We start from the raw sequence: 22,624 nt of genomic DNA on the forward strand, positions 1-22,624 counted from the left end.
GGTTAGCATGTCTTGGGGGTATGATATTTCTGCGTCTTTCTGACTCATCATTATTCACAATTCATTCAGGACTATCTGTAATCATGGAAGCATCCACATTAATGTAGAAGTGTGAAGAAACATATTCTATTCTTAGATTATTGATATACTGACAAGATACACGTGTCACGTCTGCTCCCGCTCTTCCCTCCCCTGGCGCTTGAGGGCGCCAGGCTGCCCTGCATCACTCACTCCTATCATCTATTATGCACACCAATGGAACCGGGGGTGCCTAAGCCAGCCCGTCGGCTTTCACGCCCTGGCTGGCTCGAGAGGTTTCCTTGCCTCAGTTGGCTCGGCGGCTTCCCGTCCCACATCACTCTCCACCAGATCATCGGGCTCCCTCGCTGCAGCAGGATCGACAGGCGTCTTGCCTCAGTCGGATTGTCTCTCACATTCCTGCCAGTTCGTAGGGCTTCCATGCCCTAGCTGGCTTGAGAGGTTTCCTTGCCCTGGTTGGCTCGGATGGTGCCCATCCCACGTCGGGCCAGCCGGATCGTCAGTTCTTGTTCACCCAGCCGGTCCAGGAGTTTTTTTGTTTGTTTGTTGTTTGTTTTGTTGGTGATGTCGGGGTGGATTCCGCCGTAGATGGAACCGGGGGTGCCTAAGCCAGCCCGTCGGGCATTCACGCCCTGGCTGGCTCGAGAGGTTTCCTTGCCCTGGTTGGCTCGGCGGCTTCCCATCCCACATCACTCTCCACCGGATCATCGGGCTCCCTCGCTGCAGCAGGTTTGACAGGTGTCTTGCCTCAGTCGGATTGTCTGGCTTCCATGCCTCAGCCGGCTCGCCAGGCTCTCACACTCCTACCGGTTCGTTGGGCTCCCACGCCCCAACCGGTTTGCCCTGCGCCCAGGTGGGATGCCGGGTGGTGCCCCTAGGGGGGGGGGTACTGTCACGTCTGCTCCCGCTCTTCCCTCCCCTGGCCCTTGAGGGCACCAGGCTGCCCTGCGTCACTCACTCCTGCGATCAATTATGCACACCTGCCTTCCCTTGTCATGCGCTTCAGCGATATTGGACTCACTCATCATCTGTTTATTTCCTCCCCTATATTTGGCAGTTTCCTTGCTCTGTTCCCCGGTGCTGCATTGATTGTTTTTTGTCTTTGTTTTCTTGTATGCTGACGCTGTTCCTCTCGTTCCATGTCCGTTCCTTATTAAATGTTTACTCCCCGTACCTGCTTCGTCTCTCCAGCGTCAACTCATGTGACAACATGTCTCTCCGCCTATCCTTTCTTTGGATTGGTGGATTCATCTCATTATTGTAATTCTGTTTTAAATATTCGATGAGAGCTGTTGACGTCAACCGCCTGTATTCAATGGCGAGAGATACTATGCTACTAGCCTCATGCCATGAATATGTATAGCCATCTCGAGACAACTCAAATATAAAGTGTTTTTTTTCTCAAATTTACAAAATTTCTATTCGATCAAATAAACCTCACGTAGAAAATAGGCCATACATTTGTGTCGACCTTCATTCAAAAACTCCTTGCTTGGTGGGTGAAAAAAAGAGGGGGGAGACAGATTTTCCGCTGACTTGGGCCTCTCTCTTCCTCTCTGTTTTTACAAAATGGTAAGGGTGTCAAACAAAGATGTGGGGACATGCTTTTGTGCACGCACATCCGGACCTAGTGTCAATCAGACCAGTAGCTTGCCAACAATCTAGGAGGTTGGCATATAGCTACACTAGCACACACTTCTGCTACTTTAAATAGTTTTTTATTAATGTAGCTAGCATTAAATCATTTTTACTACTGCCTTATTTAATAATATCTTGAATTTTGTAGTGTATATTTGTGGGTTTCCTATGAACAATATTAAGCTAGCCTAGCTACATGTAACTAGGTGGAAACATTATCAAGCCAGCTAGCGAGAGGCTGGACAATAGAACGAGTCAAAATTCACCCATGGCTGATAAAAGGCCATAGAACGTTGGCTGAGCTGGAACACTAGAGTGAGGCCATAGCAAATGAATTGAAACAAACCTTCGCTGAGCCTCATCTGACTGGAGTGATGTCACCAAATAATGTCTACCTTTTTATTTTACCAATACAATCTGTTCTTAGGACAAATCTGAAAAATAACAACTCATGTAGAAAGTAAAGATCCGCACCTCGATAGTGTCAAGTGTGCTTATGTCTGCGTAACGAGGAAGTAGGGAAAAAAATTCGGACCATTTCTGGTCTAGCGATAGATGACAGCAGAATATGCTGCCCAACCTTATGTCATTAGAAAGAGGATATTATTCTGATTAAAATGGTGTCCGACTTGGGAAAAAAAAATTGAATGTACACATTGTGAGATATTTGGCGAAATAGACTGTGTAGAATTTCCCCATAGGGAAACAAGGGAGCAGGCTCAGAGTTCCAACGGTAATGTGTAGTTTCTGACATTTTAAAGGCTAGCGTTTGATAACAGCAGAGCTTACTGCCCAGCCTTACATCATTACAAAGAGGAGATTATCCTGATTAAAATGGTGTCTGACTTGAAAAAATCTAAATATACACATTGTGAGATATTTGGTGAAATAGAGTTATACCCCCTATTTCCCCTATAGGAAACAATGGGACAACCTTAGAGTTCCATTTGTAAACATTTTACCAGCAATTGATCACAGCATACTATGCTGACCAAATTTACATAATTAGAAAGCATAGATTATCCTGAATTAAATGGTGTAAAACATAAAAATTCATCCATTTTGAGTTATTTGGCGAAATACAGACATGTCCCTATTTCCCCCAAAACAATGGCAGTCTAAATATTCTAAGAGCAGTCTTTTATTTAACCAAATTACTATTTATCTGCTAACATTTGCCTTTTTTGTGTTCTACATTTTGTGGTTTGAACTAGGCCTCTATGAAAGTGTGGCAATAACTTAACTTTTCATTATTCACAGGTCTACTCTGATCACATGGCAGGCAGGCATGCAGCACAATTCTAAAAATGAACTGCTCAGCAAAACAAAGGCACTTTTAAGAACTGTCACCAGCAAAGCACCCCCACAGCATCATACCTCCTCCATGCTTCACGGTGGGAACCACACATGCAGAGCTCATCCGTTCACCTACTCTGCGTCTCCCAAAGATACAGCAGTTGGAACCAAAACTCTCAAAATTGGACTCATCAGACCGAAGGACAGATTTCCACCGGTCTAATGTCCATTGCTCGTGTTTCCCAAGCAAGTCTCTTCTTCTTAATGGTGTCCTTTAGTAGTGTTTTTTTTTGCAGCAATTCGACCATGAAGGCCTGATTCATGCGGTCTCCTCTGAACAACTGATGTTGAGATGTGTCTTTTACTTGCACTGTGAAGCATTTTTTTTTGGTCTGCAATCTGAGGTGCAGTTAACTCTAATAAACTTATCCTCTGAAGCAGAGGTAACTCTGGGTTTTCCTTTCCTGTGGCGGTACTTATGAGAGCCAGTTTCATCATAGCGCTTGATGGTTTTTGTGACTGCACTTGAAGAAACGTTCAAAGTTCTTGAAATTTTACAGATTGACTGACCTTCATGTCTTAAAGTAATGATGGATTGTTGTTTCTCTTTGCTTATTTGAGCTTTTCTTGCCATAATATGGACTTGGTCTTTTACCAAATAGCGCTATATTTTGTATACCACCCCTACCTTGTCACAACACAACTGATTGGCTCAAACACATTAAGAAGGAAAGAAATTCCACAAATTAACTTTTAACAAGGCACACCTGTTAATTGAAATGCATTCCAGGTGACTACCTCATGGAGCTGGTTGAGAGAATTGTAAAAGTAAAAGGGTGGCTACTGTTTAACCCTTTTTTGGTTACTACAGGACTCCATATGTGTTATTTCATAGTTTGAATGTTTTCGCTATTATTCTACAATGTAGAAAATAGTAAAATAAAGAAAAACCCTGGAATGAGTAGGTGTGTCCAAACTTTTCAATGGTACTGTAGCTAACTGTCAAGTAATGATTGATGATTTTAGAAAATCATGGGACATCTCGTCTTTGGTCTTATTCCGCCATCTAATGGAAATGTTTAGCAATTAAAAGTTATTAATCTGTTTAATGGCCATTGTTATTCTTGATATATCCATTGATTCCTGAAGAATATAACTTATGAATGCCCAATGAGCTTAGCACAACAGTCTTACCCTGTCATAACCCAAATAGATGGTTCCCATTGTTTACAAACAAGAATGTAAAATAACTATGTATAGCTACCAAATGTGGATGTCATAAACTGTCTTTGGTTGCGTTCCAGGCTGACACCATTGCAGAGACATTGCATTACGTCAACCAATGGACTTGTGTGCCACATCATCGACGGCACAGTCACGTGTTGACTAAATCATATGATGTGGTTAGCTAATATGTTAAATACCTATCCAGATGCTGTTAGATCTATCAGGTGTCTCAAATGTAGTCAGGCCTGCCTGACCAATCCTTATCAATCCAATCTACTCTCAACAAACATGCAGGACTTCCACCCTCAATCCCTAATTTAAGCCTTGTTCACATTGACAGTTTGAAATGACTCATCCTATTTTCTTGCATACCCAATTTGAATCTGTTCTTTTTCCTGAACAGCCAAAAAGCACATAGAATCAGATCTTTCAAGCCACATTCAGATACAAATCTGATTCCTGGACATGCGACTCAAATGTTTATTTATTTGTATTATTTTGGGGGGGTTGACAGCTGATTCAAATAATCAAAGCTTGATGATGAGTTGGTTACTTGAATCAGCGGCGTAGTGCTAGGGCAAAAAACAAAACATGCTGTCACGACACCGACGGATGGTGGCGCCCCTCCTCGGCCGGGCGGAGCTCGGCGGTCGTCGTCGCCGGCCTACTAGCTACCATCGATCCCTTTTTGTTTCACTTTCTGTTGGTTAGGTCTAGGTAGGCACGCACCTGTTTTGGGTTAGTCATTAGTAGGGGGGGTTATTTAGTTTAGCGCTATTCGGTTTTGTGTATTCGATCATCCCCCGGAAGGGAGAGCGGTGGGTGAGCGGCTGTTTCACCTGAGGCAGGAGACGAGGAGCGCGCAGGATTTTGCTCTCGAGTTCCGGACCTTGGCCGCGGGAGCAGGGTGGAATGAGAGGGCCCTTATAGATCACTACCGTTGTAGTTTGAGGGAGGACGTCCGCCGGGAATTAGCCTGTCGGGACACGACCAACACACTGGACCAACTGGTGGATCTGTCCATCCGACTGGACAATCTGCTGGCCGCCCGCGGACGTCCGACCCGGGCCCTGCTCATTCCACCCTCCAGCCCTCCTGCTCCCACGCCTATGGAGATAGGGGGGGCAGCAGCCAGGAAGACTGGAGGGGGAGTTCGCTCCTGCACCTCATGTGGTCGCAGAGGGCACACTGTGGACCGGTGCTGGAGAGACTCACCTGGGAGTCCAGAAGGCAGGCAGAGCGCTCCTTTGACACCTCAGGTGAGTCAGCACCAGCCTCACCCAGAGCCCCCTGTCCGTCACATGTATGTGTCAGTGTCTTTTCCTTGTTTCTCCCCTCACTCCCGGTTTAAGGCGCTAGTCGATTCAGGCGTGGCTGGGAGTTTTATGGACCGTGGGGTCGCGGCTAAGTTAGGGATTCCCCTGGTCCAGTTGAACCAACCCTTCCCCGTGCACGCCCTAGACAGTCGACCACTAGGGTCAGGGCTGGTCAGGGAGGTCACTGTGCCACTTGTCATGGTAATGCGGGGGGGTCATGAGGAGCAGATTAGTCTTTTCCTCATTGATTCCCCAGCGTTTCCAGTGGTTCTAGGGATTCCCTGGCTAGCCACTCACAACCCTAAGATTTTGTGGGGACAGAGGGCTCTTAAGGGGTGGTCAAATGAGTGCTTGGGCAGGTGCATAGGAGTTTCCATCGGTGCGACTACGGTGGAGAGTCCAGACCAAATCTCCACCGTGCACATTCCCTCAGAGTATGCCGATTTGGCTATCGCCTTCAGTAAAACGAAGGCGACCCAATTACCACCTCATCGACGAGGAGACTGTGCGATAAACCTCCAGGTGGGCGCTGCACTTCCTCGTAGTCACGTTTATCCCCTGTCTCAGGAGGAAACAGCGGCTATGGAAACATACGTCACTGAGTCTTTGAGGCAGGGATACATTCGGCCATCTAACTCACCCGTCTCCTCGAGCTTCTTTTTTGTGAAGAAGGAGGGAGGTCTGCGCCCGTGCATTGACTATAGAGGTCTAAATGCCATCACAGTGTGTTTCAGTTACCCACTACCTCTCACCGCCTCGGCGATGGAGTCATTTCACGGGGCGCGCTTCTTCACGAAATTGGATCTCAGGAGTGCATATAATCGGGTGCGTATCCGAGGAGTGGACGAGTGGAAAACGGCATTTAGTACCACATCTGGCCATTATGAGTACCTCGTCATGCCGTATGGGTTAAAGAATGCTCCCGCAGTCTTCCAATCCTTTGTGGACGAGATTCTCCGGGACCTGCTCGGTCAGGGTGTAGTGGTGTACATCGATGACATTCTGGTCTACTCCGCTACATGCGCCGAGCATGTGTCTCTGGTGCGTAAAGTGCTTGGGCGACTGGTGGAGCATGACCTATACGTCAAGGCTGAGAAATGTGAGTTTTCCAAACCAGCCGTCTCTTTCTTGGGGTATCGCATTTCCTCATCAGGGGTAGTGATGGAATGTGACCGCATCTCAGCCGTGCGTAATTGGCCGACTCCCACCACGGTGAAGGAGGTGCAGCGGTTTTTGGGATTTGCCAATTACTACCGGAGGTTTATCCGGGGCTTTGGGCAGGTGGCGGCTCCCATTACCTCACTGATGAAGGGGGGCCCGGTGCGGTTGCGGTGGTCCGCGGAGGCGGACAGGGCCTTTAGTCGTCTGAAGGTTTTGTTCACCGACGCTCCGGTGCTGGCGCACCCGGACTCCTCTTTGCCCTTCATAGTGGAGGTGGACGCGTCCGAGGCTGGGGTAGGAGCCGTGCTGTCCCAGCGCTCGGGCGCCCCCCCAAGCTCCGCCCCTGCGCCTTCTTCTCTAGGAAGTTGAGTCCGGCGGAGCGTAACTATGATGTGGGGGACAGGGAGCTGTTGGCTGTGGTCAGAGCCCTGAAGGTGTGGAGACATTGGCTTGAGGGGGCGCGTCACCCTTTTCTCATCTGGACTGACCACCGCAATCTGGAGTACATCCGGGCGGCGAGGAGACTGAACCCGCGTCAAGCCAGGTGGGCGATGTTCTTTACGAGATTTCAGTTTAACATCTCGTATATCCCAGGTTCCCGGAACACTAAGGCCGACGCACTGTCTCGTCTCCATGACGCCGAGGAACGGTCCACCGATCCCACGCCCATACTTCCAGCCTCCTGCCTGGTGGCACCGGTGGTCTGGGAGGTGGACGCGCACATCGAGCGGGCGTTACGGACGGAGCCTACTCCTCCGCAGTGTCCAGTGGGTGGTAAGTACGTTCCGCTCGGTGTTCGCGATCGTCTGATTCGGTGGGCTCACACGCTTCCCTCCTCGGGTCACCCAGGGCTTGAGTGGACAGTGTGTGGTCTTAGTGGGAGATACTGGTGGCCCACCTTGGTGAGGGACGTGAGGCACTATGTCTCCTCCTGTTCGGTGTGCGCTCAGAGTAAGGCTCCCAGGCACCTGCCTAGAGGGAAATTACAACCCCTCCCGGTTCCACAACGACCATGGTCCCACCTGGCGGTGGATTTCCTGACCGATCTCCCGCCGTCTCAGGGCAACACTATGATCCTGGTCATTGTGGACCGGTGCTCTAAGTCTTGCCGTCTGCTTCCGTTACCCGGTCTTCCTATGGCCCTGCAGACCGCGGAAGCCTTATTCACCCACGTCTTCCGGCACTACGGGGTGCCCGAGGATATCGTCTCAGATCGAGGCCCCCAGTTCACGTCCCGAGTGTGGTGGGCGTTTATGGAGCGACTGGGGGTTTCGGTCAGTTTGACCTCGGGGTTTCACCCCGAAAGTAATGGGCAGGTAGAAAGGGTAAACCAGGAGGTGGGCAGGTTTCTGCGGTCCTACTGCCAGGACCGGCCAGGGGAGTGGGCAAGGTTCGTGCCATGGGCCGAAATGGCTCAGAACTCTTTGCGCCACTCCTCCACCAACATGTCACCATTCCAATGTGTGTTGGGTTATCAGCCGGTCCTGGGGCCATGGCATCAGAGCCAGACGGAGGCCCCTGCGGTGGAGGAATGGGTTCAGCGCTCAAGGGAGACCTGGGACGCTGTGCAGGAATCCCTGGAACGAGCCAGGGAGCAACAAAAAGCGAGTGCTGACCGGCACCGCAGCGAGGCCCCCGTGTTCAGCCCAGGGGAGAGAGTCTGGCTCTCGACCCGGAACCTGCCCCTCCGCCTGCCCTGCCGGAAGCTGGGTCCGCGGTTTGTGGGGCCATTTAAAGTCCTGAGGAGAATAAACGAGGTGTGTTACAGATTACAACTTCCTTCTTATTATCGTATTAACCCCTCGTTTCATGTGTCTCTCCTCAGGCCGGTGGTAGCTGGTCCGCTGCAGGAAAATGAGGTACGGGTGGTCCCTCCACCCCCCCTGGACATCGGGGGGCCCCCAGCGTACACAGTCCGGTCCATCTTGGACTCCAGACGCCGGGCGAGGGGCCTGCAGTACCTCGTGGACTGGGAGGGGTACGGCCCGGAGGAGAGGTGCTGGGTACCGGTGGAGGACATACTGGACCCAGGAGTCCGGGAGTTCCACAGCCTCCATCCAGATCGCTCTGCGCCTCGCCCTCCGGGGCGTCCTCGAGGCCGGCGTCAGGGGGGGAGTACTGTCACGACACCGACGGATGGTGGCGCCCCTCCTCGGCCGGGCGGAGCTCGGCGGTCGTCGTCGCCGGCCTACTAGCTACCATCGATCCCTTTTTGTTTCACTTTCTGTTGGTTAGGTCTAGGTAGGCACGCACCTGTTTTGGGTTAGTCATTAGTAGGGGGGGGGTTATTTAGTTTAGCGTAGGATGTCTGTGTTTGTGCGTGATTGTGTTTCTTGTCCGGTTTTGTGCTATAGGAACGTGTACTGGTTTTCCTCTGCCTGTGGTTGGTTTCATTGTGTACACCACCGCAGAATAATTTAAGGGCTGCGTCCCTATATTTTTGGCGACCACATCCAGTTTTCTTGAATAAAGAAGTGTGGTCAAGAACTCTCTGTCTCCTGTGCCTGACTCTACCTCTCCTGGTTTTTTTCGAGCCAGCCCGTGACACATGCACCCAACAGGGGGCCCAGGACCGAGTTTGGGAAACCCTGAACTAGTTGACAGCTGTGGCTAGCCAAAAATGACTCTTTTAAAAATTGGATCATGTTATCCTTTGAGGCTTTAAAGGTTTGAAACGTCCATGGCAGGCATTGTTGTCACCTTAGCTTGCTACATAACTTCTGAGTGATAGGAACCATGAGCACCAACACCAATCAGCCTGTCATTACTATGACAACTAGCATAGCCATGTCAGCAAATTACTGCTGTCTGAACACAGACAAATCCGATTCGGTCACTTGTTTCTTGCTGTTTCGACAGTCAGTATTCCAAAAGGATTTGAAAAACATAAGGCAGTGTGAACAAGGCTTTAGAGATAGGCAGGATCTAGGAACAACCCTTAGTCCAGCTATTAAATCTGCCTGGATGTAAAGCTCACTGATTGGACAGAGTCCACACATCTGGTGTCCCATTTTCCTGATTATATGGCGAGAATGAGAGCCAGCAGTACTTAAGTCCTCAAATGTACATTTGAACAGACTCACTTTCAGCCAATTACGACGCAATCTAAGTGCACACTAGTTAAAAAGTAACATTTGACATTTTAATATATATGGTTCAATTCTGACACATCTATTACAACTTGTTTGTCTTGTTTTATTTACAGATCCTTGCAATACCACCACCAACTGGACCAATGTTCCCAAGACAGTTGGTATGTACTATATATCTTTTACTGTCTTGACAAATTGTCTTGACAAACTTTGATTATAATAGTTGGTTAGGGTGCTCATACACACTGAGGAACAACTTATGATCATACAGTATATGTAATAAACATGGAATTGGATGAGTGCTTTACGATCACCAGTCACTTTAAGAGCAGTTTTCTCGCAGTACGGTATAGGCATATAGGCCTAATGTTTTTAGTTTTTTTTCAATAATGTAATAATGCTACCTTGCACTTATTTTGTTTGAATATCAGCTTTGTGATAGATGCAGAGATGGATGTTAATTTTGCGTTTGCTTTTAATTAGTTTCGTGATGATTCAATAGCATAATAACTCAATCTGTCAAGACCATATCTCATTGACAACTGGCTGGCAGTGGAGGATGTCACCTCATCACCCAAATGTCAACAGTGCGGTAATCAACCCAGCTGTCGTGCGCTGTAGAGACTGCCTTCCGTGTCCCTTCTTCTGTGCTGATTGTGAAACAGTCAGGCATTCCATTTTTGTGGTCCACAATCGATATGCCATGGTGAAAGGCTTTCTACAGTCACTGCCTCCCACTGACGGCAGCCTTACTTCAAACCAACTTGGTAACTTTTTTGTGTTTAAAAAGATAACACATTCTATTTACCTTCCTTGCCATGTTCAATATCCTTTGTCATTAATTGTATTCTGATATCTGATGTTTTTATTTAGATCATCTTCTGCTTGTAGAGATCCTGCAACGTTTTTGTCTGTGTCCACAACCGGCAATTACACGGAACCCAAACCGGCTGCGCGTGTGCGCTATCGTGCAGAAATGTATTGTGTCCCCCTACACCAAACGCGATCACGACACGCAGGTTAAAATATCAAAACAAACTCTGAACCAATGACATTAATTTGGGGACAGGTCGAAAAGCATTAAACATGTATGGCAATTTAGCTAGTTAGCTTGCACTTGCTAGCTAATTGGTCCTATTTAGCTAGCTTGCTGTCGCTAACTAATTTGTCCTGGGATATAAAAATTGAGTTGCTATTTAACCTGAAACGCACAAGGTCTTCTACTCCGACAATTAATCCACACATAAAACGGCCAACCGAATTGTTTCTAGTCATCTCTCCTCCTTCCAGGCTTTTTCATCTTTGAATTTATATGGTGATTGGCATCTACACTTTTACCACAACAACCGGCAAAACATTTCGTCTTTCTATCAGCCACGTGGGTATAACCAATGAGGAGATGGCACGTGGGTACCTGCTTCTCTATAAACCAATGAGGAGATGGGAGAGGCAGGACTTTCAGTGCGATCTACGTCAGAAATAGGAATGACTTCTATTTTAGCCCTTGGCATCGCAGACGCTCGTTGGCGCGTGCGAGCAGTGTGGGTGCAATAATTGAATAACATGGATTTCTAAATTTATTTTGCGAGGCTCGCGCACGCGACGTGTCCGGTCTGGACAGCATGTTAGGGTTTGCCCTGGCAGATCTGTTGCACTTTTAACCATGAATACTAAGGATGCAGTATATCTTTATTTGGTTTGTCTTGTTTGACTTTTAAACCAATCAACTCATTCCTCTCTTTAGGTCGTTAAAATCTGGCATTGCCTGAGCTCCATTTCGAGACCTGCAAGGAGACCGGTAAAGCAGGCATAAAAGACCTGCAAAGGAGTAGCTACTGGCCTGCCACCATCAACTTTTGCACCATCTTCTCAACAGACGTGTTCTCTTCATATGAAGAGATGAAGATGGCTGCGCCAGGCATGTCACGACAAGCATTTTTGACAATGCCTGACCAGAGGACAGAGCGTTTTGGAAGAGTAAGTTTATCCTCATTATTCTAAAGCAAAACTGACAGACTGATTGTAATGCAAGACTGGTGGTGGCTATTTTATAATTAACTGCTATTTTGTTATTTATCAGACAGGGGAAAACAATGCTGTCTTCTAAACTTCCATGGCTAGTTGCAGGGGAAATGTTGGAATTTAGAAAATGCTCTGTTACTAAAATTAATAATTTTTGGCTCCGTGAAGTAATCCAACAACGTGTACGCCGCCATCTTGTCTATTTCAAATCTTCTCTCATTGAGCGAGACAGGTAGTTGTCCACCCCAAAGTGCTGCATGTCATGCGTGTCTCAGGAATCAAACGTCGCTTTGAATGACACTCACATGTCTCCATCAATGAGAGAAGATTTGAAATAGACAAGATGGTGATGTCTTTCATGCCATTGTTGGATTACTTCATGGAGCAAAGAAATTGATTTAATTTAATAAATGGAGCATTTTCTAAATGAGTGCCCCATGGTGGCGGTCGGGTTATGGTATGGGCAACGAACACAATTGCATTTTATCGATGGCAATTTGAATGCACAGATATACCGTGATGAGATTGTGAGGCCCATTGTCGTAAACATTCATCCGCCGCCATCGCCTCATGTTTCAGCATGATAATGCACGACCCCATGTTGCAAGGATCTGTACACAAATCCTGAAAGCTGAAAATGTCCCAGTTCTTCCATGGCCTGCATACTCACCAGACATGTCACACATTGCTCTGGATCAACGTATGCGAAGGAATTGTGTCGACCTGCATTAGACAAATGGTGATCACACCAGATACTGACTGGTTTTCTGATCCACGCCCCTACATTTTTTTAAAGATATCTGTGACCAACAGATGCATATCTGTATTTCAAGTCATGTGAAATCCATTGATTAGGGCCTAATTCATTTATTTCAATTGACTGATTTCCTTATATGAACTGTAACTCAGTGAAATCTTTGAAATTGTTGCATGTTGTGTTTATATTTCTGCATTGATCCAACATTGTATGGAAGGGCTCTTCAACCCTGTTCCTGGAGAGCTACCGTCCTGTAGGTTTTCGCTCCAACCATAATCTATCTCACCTGGTAAGCTAAACCAGGTAAGTTATCACTTTGACTGGAGCGAAAACCTACAACCCTCGAACAGGGTTGGAGAGCACTGATGTGCAGTAACAATGTATTTGTGCACTAATATTCCTCCTCCCTTCCTTTGCAGTGCCTCAGATGGTGACAGACACTCCGTAATGACGGAGCAAGCCGAGCTGCTGGAGGGCCACCACGAACTGATGAACCTGGAGTGCTCATGGAATGACCTCATGTATTAGCAGTACCGAACAGACAACAAGAACACTCACAACATTAACCTCATTCCAAACTACTTTGGAAAGGTGCAGAGGCCCTGTCTGACCTGGCCAAGCAGCTGTGGATAGCGCGCATTGAGGGCACCCAGTTGTGTCACGCTAGTCGGACAAGATGTGGCTGAAGGAATCACAAACCTAAAACTTCAGTTTTACAGCAGCACACTGGCAATCTGCCATGGATGTTGTTTATAATTAGGGCCTTGTGTTTTGAGCAAGCATGTGTCATAGCAAGACTTTATCCTGTATTTTAAGCCTTATCTAGAATTGAGAATTACACCAAAAATGAAAGCAATTCCGAGGATGGTGCTGGATCATCTGACATAAAAAGAAAAGATATACAGTTTAAGGAAAAATCTTTAATCAAACTGTCCCTGCATTCATCTCCTCCCAACTCCACTACTGCAACGAATTACTCTCCAGCATCAACTCAAGCTCTCTCCATAAACTCAAAATGTTCCTGACATCACATAATAATAATTTGGTGGGGGCTTATATTTGTCCTATTTCACAATCTACAGGTTTGTATTAATACACGTGTGAATTTGATTTTAATTTTTTTTGCATAACGCAACTTGGACAAATTAAGGCACATGGACATATTTTTTTACCTTGTCGGCCCAATGCGTTAACCACTAGGCTACCTGCCGTCTTCATCACCCCCATCCGCCGTGAATTCCCCTGGTACCCTGTCTGCCACCACATTGAATACAAGATCCTCTTTCTGACCTACAAAGCTCTTCACCACCTTGCCCCCATCTTACCTCTGACTTTCGCCCCGACCTTTTCCCCTACCAACCCACATGCTCACTCCGTTCTACCACAGCTGGCCACCTTGTTCCACCAAAGCTCTGGAACTCCTTCTCTCCAGCTGTCATCCCACGCTCTATTTACATAAAGTTGCCTCATGAAACAGAAGATAGACTTCTGCCGTATGAGCCGTTATGGCTGGGACAAGGCTAATTATAATGCACCCACTGGTAACGTTAACAATTTTGCACCAAACTTAAACGTTTAAAGGTTGTTGATTACATTTACTTCTTGCAGTCAGTTGTGTAAAGTAATGAAGTAGAAATACTTCGTTACTGTACTTAAGTAGTTTTTTGGGGTATCCGTACTTTACTTTTTACTATTTATATTTATGTCGACTTTTACTTTTACTTCACGACATAAAAAAATAAAACAAGTATACTTTTACTCAAATATCAAATCAATCTGAAGCTGGAAGAGAAAAACGAATCATGTTGGAAAAAGATGCAAGCAACATTGGCGAGTCGGCACACTCAATGGAGGAACTTGTTTTGCAAGGCAGCAGGCAACGACATGCAGAGTTGAGTTGATCCAATCCTCATCAATTTGGGCAAATCCAAGGGTCCTAAAGTGTAAACCCCACCCACCGGGAGCCTGTCACTTGCAAAACAGTCATCCACTCAGCAGCACTTTGCTCAAGCGTGTCCGAAATCGATCTACCACCACCTCCCGATGAGGACGAACACCCTTAGCTGTATGTAAAATACATTTTTTATTTTTTCGGAATGAAGGATTCATCCTACCCGGATGAAATGTCTGTTATGTTTACCAAAAGTTCAGGAAATAACGTTACTAGCGTTCAAGAACTCGCCATCGAACCTAAAAAAAATACAGGTAAATATACTGGTAGCTTGCTAGAATAACGTTAGCATGCTAGCTAACATTAGCTAATCTAGCTAGCCCACATTTGCTAATGCAACAAGCAGTGGTAGTTGATGCTAGCTAATCTACCTAAATTGTTCACTAGCTAGTAACTAATTATTTTAGCTGGCTAAAATGTGCCCAGATTCAGAAGCTTTGTTAGCTAACGCAATCTAACTAAACGAGCTAACTAGCTAGCTTAAGCGAACTGGTAGTTTCCAAATCTGGGCACATTTTAGACAGCTAACGTTAGTCTAGCCAAATACCTTGACTAACTGGTCAAGTTAGCTAGCCAACTGTTAGCTTTTGAATTTTAGCCAACTTCCAGTTAGCTAGCCATTTTATTAATTGTGTTAGTTGATAAAGTTGTTCTTAACTCGCTAATTACTATAGACGTAATTTATTGACGTAACCTACTAGCTAAATCAATTAACATCGTTTTTTCTCATTGTAATATTAAATGGTGGTCACAAACTCTCACTTAACCAATGTTGTTTATAGCTTTAAAATGTGGATCCTATACCACAAGTATCTGGTGATGGTAGTTATTTAGCTAAGTTCTGTCTCATTTCATTTTCTTCTTATTTCAGAGAGCATGTACACCATCTTAAGAATAACACACTGAAGAGAGAACATGCCCGTACGACTCCCTCCACAATCAAGTAGAGCACATTATTGAAGACAGTGTCTCAAAAGTCCATTGACAAAGCATGTGGTCCAAGGGCTCCAACCATTCGCTGTTGTGGAACAAGAACCGTTCAGAGTTTGTCCAGGATCTGCAGCCTAACACAAAGATCTCATCAAGGCCCACACTGCACTCCAGGCTTGAAGAAGCCTCCAAGGTAATGAAGAATAAGGTAACTGAGGCCATGAGAGGAGTTGACCACATTGCCGCCACCACCACCGACTGCTGGTCTGCAAGAAGACGGAGCTTCATTGGTGTTACAGCCCACTGGTTTAGACCCTGACAGTCTCAACAGATGCTCTGCAGCCCTGGCCTGTAAACGGTTGAGAGGATTGCATACCTTTGTGTTGGCAGGCGCCCTAACTGACATCCATTCTGGGTTTGAAATACAGGTTAAGATTGTGAGAACAACAACAAGACAACAGCTCTAACTCCTTGAAAGCATTCCAAGTTTTTGGAGAAGATGAAAACGAGACAGTGGAAGCAGTGGGTAATGAAGCAGCTCAGCCAGGACAGGAAGATGGTGAAGAGGAGAGTGAAGAAGTGGAGTTTGTTGATGTGGCAACAATCCTGAATGAAGTTGATGATTTTGAGTACAAGCTGATGAAGCACCAGCGCTGTGCTTGCCACCTACTCAACTTAGCATCTACAGTCAATGCCCTGAAAGCAACATCCAGTGAGGCTTACAAAAAAGTGTCTCGTTCAACATTTGGCAAGTGCCAAGCAAATGCGGAAGATCCACACTTGCAGCCGAAACTGTTGAAGATGCTTGCAACCTCCAGCTGCTGCGCCCGAATGCTATAAGGTGGAACTCCTGGTTCATAGCTGTAGAAAGACTCCTGAGGATCGTCAAAGACAAAGGAGAGGCGGCCGTCAGAGTTCTCTGCACAGACTTCAAGGTTCCAATGTAAGTAAGGATAATGTATTATTTTGTCATAATTTAAGGTCTTGAATGTTGTCTAAATATGTTGCAGTGTTTCCTGACCCTTTGCTTGGGGACTAATAACTGTTTCACATGTTGTAGCCATACACTATCATTGATCCATTTAGTCCACTACTCATCCAGCCATTGATTACTGTAGTTAAATCAGGTGAAATGGTTAGTGGTCCCCTTTGTATAGGGTCAGGAAACACAGTATTATATATATATATATATATATATATATATATAATATTATTTTTATTTTTTCCCCGTTGGATAATTCCAGCTGAACTCGCCTTCCGCACAGAGTATGCTGCCACCATGAGCCCAGTCGCTAAGGCCATCAACATCCTGCAGGCTGAAACCAATGTCCAGATGGGGTGGCTACTTCCAACTATCAACCAGCTGATCACAAAACTTGACCGAATCAAGTTGTCCCTGTGGTTAATTAACAGTTATTATTCATAAACAACTGTGTATATTTTGACACTTCATAGATTTGAGAACCACCCATTTAAACTACAATCCTGACATTGTGGTTAAGTCCAATGGGTAGCCTACTTAGCCCATATATATATATATATATATATATATATATATATATATATATATATGGGGATGTATTAATGTAGGCTCATAACTGCATGATTTCTATTGTCATCTTCCTTGTATTTCAGGAATGGACTACATCAAGGACCACCTGGAAGAACCCTTGCTGCAGCTATGTGATGGCACTAGTTCATCAGATGAGGAGGACTTCTTCTCTGCCATGAAAACGTCTCAAGCACAAGAAAGCTCTAAACAGCTGGACGGATACCTGGTCTGTTCAGCTGATCATATGGAGTTGCTTCCTGGCAGTATATAAGCTGTCTCTGAGGTTAAACACACCCTTACCTGCATCAGCTGCTTGTGTTAAGTAACCTACAAAGGCATGAGAGTAGTCGTGCTGCACTTCGCTCCGCAGGTAATATTACATTTCATTACATTACAACGGTTTGATTTGGTTGATCTGAGCAATTTTTAGCTAGCTACATAGCTGTCTTTGTATCAAAGATAATTGTGTAATTTAGAGTAATTATCGAGGTTAGATAGCCAGCTATTTTCGTCGTCCGTGACGCCGTTCCCCAAAACTTAGTCAACACTGCTAGCTAGCCAACTTCTACCGACTAGCAGCACTGTAGAAACTAATACATTACAACGGAATGATTTGATTAGTGTAGTGTTAGCTAGCTACATAGTTGTCTTTGCTGTCTTTGTATCTAAGATAATTGTGTAGTTTAGAGTAATTATCGAGGTTAGCTAGCCAGCTATTTTCGTCCTCCGTGACGCCGTTCTCCAACACTGCTAGCTAGCCAACTTCTACCGACTAGCAGCACTGTAGAAACTAATACATTACAACAGAACGATTTGATTAGTGTAGTGTTAGCTAGCTACAACTTTGTCATAGTTTGATAATTGTGTAGTTTAGAGTAATTATCGAGGTTACCTAGCCAGCTACACTTTCAAACAAAGTCAACAACGCAGCCACTGCTAGCTAGCCTACTTCACCAGCCAGCAGTACTGTATCATTTTAGTAATTTTAGTCTAAGATTTTTGCAACGTAAGCTTAACTTTCTGAACATTCGAGACGTGTAGTCCACTTGTCATTCCAATCTCCTTTGTATTAGCGTAGCCTCTTCTGTAGCCTGTCAACTATGTGTCTGTCTATCCCTGTTCTCTCCCCTCTGCACAGGCCATACAAAAGCTTCAGACCGCGCGGCCGCTGCCACTCTAACCTGGTGGTCCCAGCGCGCACGACCCACGTGGAGTTCCAGGTCTCCGGCAGCCTCTGGAACTGCCGGTCTGCGGCCAACAAGGCAGAGTTCATCTCAGCCTATGCTACCCTCCAGTCCCTCGACTTCTTGGCGCTGACGGAAACATGGATTACCACAGATAACACTGCTACTCCTACTGCTCTCTCCTCGTCTGCCCACGTGTTCTCGCATACCCCGAGAGCATCTGGCCAGCGGGGTGGTGGCACTGGAATCCTCATCTCTCCCAAGTGGACTTTCTCTCTTTCTCCCCTGACCCATCTGTCTATCGCCTCCTTTGAATTCCATGCTGTCACAGTTACCAGCCCTTTCAAGCTTAACATCCTTATCATTTATCGCCCTCCAGGTTCCCTTGGAGAGTTCATCAATGAGCTTGATGCCTTGATAAGTTCCTTTCCTGAGGATGGCTCACCTCTCACAGTTCTGGGTGACTTTAACCTCCCCACGTCTACCTTTGACTCATTCCTCTCTGCCTCCTTTCCACTCCTCTGCTCTTTTGACCTCACCCTCTCACCTTCCCCCCCCTACTCACAAGGCAGGCAATACGCTTGACCTCATCTTTACTAGATGCTGTTCTTCCACTAATCTCATTGCAACTCCCCTCCAAGTCTCCGACTACTACCTTGTATCCTTTTCCCTCTCGCTCTCCTCCAACACTTCTCACTCTGCCCGTACTCGGATGGTATTGCGCCGTCCCAACCTTCGCTCTCTCTCTCCCGCTACTCTCTCCTCTTCCATCCTATCATCTCTTCCCTCTGCTCAAACCTATCTCCTGATTCTGCCTCCTCAACCCTCCTCTCCTCCCTTTCTGCATCCTTTGACTCTCTATGTCCCCTATCCTCCAGGCCGGCTCGGTCCTCCCCTCCTGCTCCGTGGCTCGACGACTCATTGCGAGCTCACAGAACAGGGCTCCGGGCAGCCGAGCGGAAATGGAGGAAAACTCGCCTCCCTGCGGACCTGGCATCCTTTCACTCCCTCCTCTCTACATTTTCCTCTTCTGTTTCTGCTGCTAAAGCCACTTTCTACCACTCTATATTCCAAGCATCTGCCTCTAACCCCAGGAAGCTCTTTGCCACCTTCTCCTCCCTCCTGAATCCTCCCCCCCCCCCCCCCCCTCCCTCTCTGCGGATGACTTCGTCAACCATTTTGAAAAGAAGGTCGATGACATCCGATCCTCGTTTGTTAACCTGTTAGGGTATAGGGGGCAGTATTGAGAATTTTTTGAAAAAATATGTGCCCATTTTTAACTGCCTCCTACACCTACCCAGTAACTACAATATGCATATATGGATAGAAAACACCCTAAAGTTTCAAAAACTGTTTGAATGGTGTCTGTCAGTATAACAGAACTCATTTGGCAGGCAAAACCCTGAGACTGATTCTGACAGGAAGTGGATACCTGATGTGTTGAATTGACTTTGAGCCTATGCCATTGAAAAACAAAGGGGGTGAGGAATATTCTGGCACTTCCTATTGCTTCCACAAGATGTCCCCAGCCTTTACAAAGTGTTTTGAGTGTTCTACAGTGAGATCTGACCGAATAAGAGCCATGGAACGTGATGGTCCATTAGACACCTGGCTTGCGATTTGATGGTGGGTACTCTCATTCCGAAACGTTTTAAAAGAAAACCCAATGGTCCGCCTTGAATTTTATTCATGTTCTGGTTAAAAAAGGCCCTAATGATTTATGCGATACAACGTTTGACATGTTTGAACGAACGGAAATATATTTTTTCCGTTCTTGAAGTGAAGTGAAGTCCGGCTGGCTTAGATCATGCGCTACAACACGGAGGTTTTTTGACATAAATGATGAGCTTTTTTGAACTAAACTACATTCGTTATGGACCTGGGACTCTTTGGAAGTGACATCTGATGAAGAGAATCAAAGGTAATGGATTATTTATATAGTATTTTCGATTTTAGATTCCTCCAACATGGCGGTTAGTCTGTATCGCGATGCGTATTTTTCTGGCGCAGTGCTCAGATTATTGCAAAGTGTGATTTCCCAGTAAGGTTAATTTTAAATCTGACAAGTCCATTGCGTTCAAGAGATGTAAATCTATAATTCTTTGAATGACAATATAATATTTTAGCAATGTTTTCTAATATTAATTAATTATTTTGTTGTCATGACTTGACTGCCGGTATTGGAGGGAAACGATTTCCTGAACATCAACGCCATAGTAAAACACTGTTTTTAGATATAAATATGAACTTGATAGAACTAAAAATGCATGCATTGTCTAACATAATGTCCTAGGAGTGTCATCTGATGGAGATTGTAAAAGGTTAGTGCATAATTTTAGCTGATTGTATGGTTTTGGTGAAGCCTGTCTTTGAATCGACAATGCATTGCACACCGCTATTGTCAATGTACTCTCCTAACATAACCTAACTTTATGCTTTCCCCGTAAAACCTTTTTGAAATCGGTAAACGTGGTTAGATTAAGAAGATGTTTATCTTTCAAAGGCTGTAAGTTAGTTGTATGTTTGAGAAATTTGAATTTGTACATTTATTTGGTTTCAAATTTGCCGCTCTTGAAATGCACCTGCTGTTGATAGGGTGCGCCACGGGGGGCACGCTAACGTCCCAGGTAGCCTCAAGAAGTTAAGTCAAACAACACCGCTGGTCCTGCTCACACTGCCCTACTCTGTGCTTTGACCTCTTTCTCCCCTCTCTCTCCAGATGAAATCTCGCGTCTTGTGACGGTCGGCCGCCCAACAACCTGCCCGCTTGACCCTATCCCCTCCGCTCTTCTCCAGACCATTTCCGGAGACCTTCTCCCTTACCTCACCTCGCTCATCAACTCATCCTTGACCGCTGGCTACGTCCCTTCCGTCTTCAAGAGAGCGAGAGTTGCACCCCTTCTGAAAAAGCCTACACTCGATCCCTCCGATGTCAAAAACTACAGACCAGTATCCCTTCTTTCTTTTCTCTCCAAAACTCTTGAACGTGCCGTCCTTGGCCAGCTCTCTTGCTATCTCTCTCAGAATGACCTTCTTGATCCAAATCAGTCAGGTTTCAAGACTGGTCACTCAACTGAGACTGCTCTTCTCTGTGTCACGGAGGCTCTCCGCACTGCTAAAGCTAACTCTCTCTCCTCTGCTCTCATCCTTCTAGACCTATCTGCTGCCTTTGATACTGTGAACCACCAGATCCTCCTCTCCACCCTCTCCGAGTTGGGCATCTCCGGCGCAGCCAACGCTTGGATTGCGTCCTACCTGACAAGTCGCTCCTACCAGGTGGCGTGGCGAGAATCTGTCTCCGCACCACGTGCTCTCACCACTGGTGTTCCCCAGGGCTCTGTTCTAGGCCCTCTCCTATTCTCGCTATACACCAAGTCACTTGGCTCTGTCATATCCTCACATGGTGCGAAAAGTGAAAATCAATCCCAGAACAACAGCAAAGGACCTTGTGAAGATGCTAGAGGAAACAGGTACAAAAGTATCTATATCCACAGTAAAACGAGTCTTGTATCGATATAACCTGAAAGGCCGCTCAGCAAGGAAGTGGCCACTGCTCAAAAACCGCCATAAAAAAAGCCAGACTACGGTTTGCAACTGCACATGGGGACAAAGATCGTACTTTTTGGAGAAATGTCCACTGGTCTGATGAAACAAAAAAATAACTGGCAATTATGACCATCGTTATGTTTGGAGGAAAAAGGGGGAGGATTGCAAGCCGAAGAACACCATCCCTACTATGAAGCATGGGGGTGGCAGCATCATGTTGTGGGGGTGCTTTGCTGCAGGGGGGACTGGTGCACTTCACAAAATAGATCATCATGAGGGAGGAAAATGATGTGGATCTATTGAAGCAACATCTCAAGACATCAGTCAGGAAGTTAAAGCTTGGTCGCAAATGGGTCTTTCAAATGGACAATGACCCCAAGCATACATCCAAAGTTGTGGCAAAATGGCTTAAGGACAACAAAGTCAAGGTATTGGAGTGGCCATCACAAAGCCCTGACCTCAATCCTATAGCATATTTGGCAGATCTAAAAAAGAGTGTGCGAGCAAGGAGGCCTACAAACCTGATTCAGTTACACCAGCTCTGTCAGGAGGAATGGGCCAAAATTCACCCAACTTATTGTGGGAAGCTTGTGGAAGGCTACCCAAAATGTTTGACCAAGGTTAAACAATTTAAAGGCAATGCTACCAAATACTAATTGAGTGTATGTAAACTTCTGACCCACTGGGAATGTGATGAAAGCAATTAAAGCTGAAGTAAATCATTCTCTGTACAATCATTCAGATATTTCACATTCTTAAAATAAAGTGGTGATCCTAACTGACCTAAGTCAGGGAATTTTTACTTGGATTAAATGTCAGCAATTGTGAAAAACTGAATTTAAATGTATTTGGCTAAGGTGTATGTAAACTTCCGACTTCAAATGTACATATTATGGAGTTGGTCCCCCTTTTG

The sequence above is a fragment of the Salmo trutta genome, chromosome 9, assembly GCF_901001165.1.
Source record: "Salmo trutta chromosome 9, fSalTru1.1, whole genome shotgun sequence".
In the NCBI taxonomy this organism is placed as follows: Eukaryota; Metazoa; Chordata; class Actinopteri; order Salmoniformes; family Salmonidae; genus Salmo; species Salmo trutta.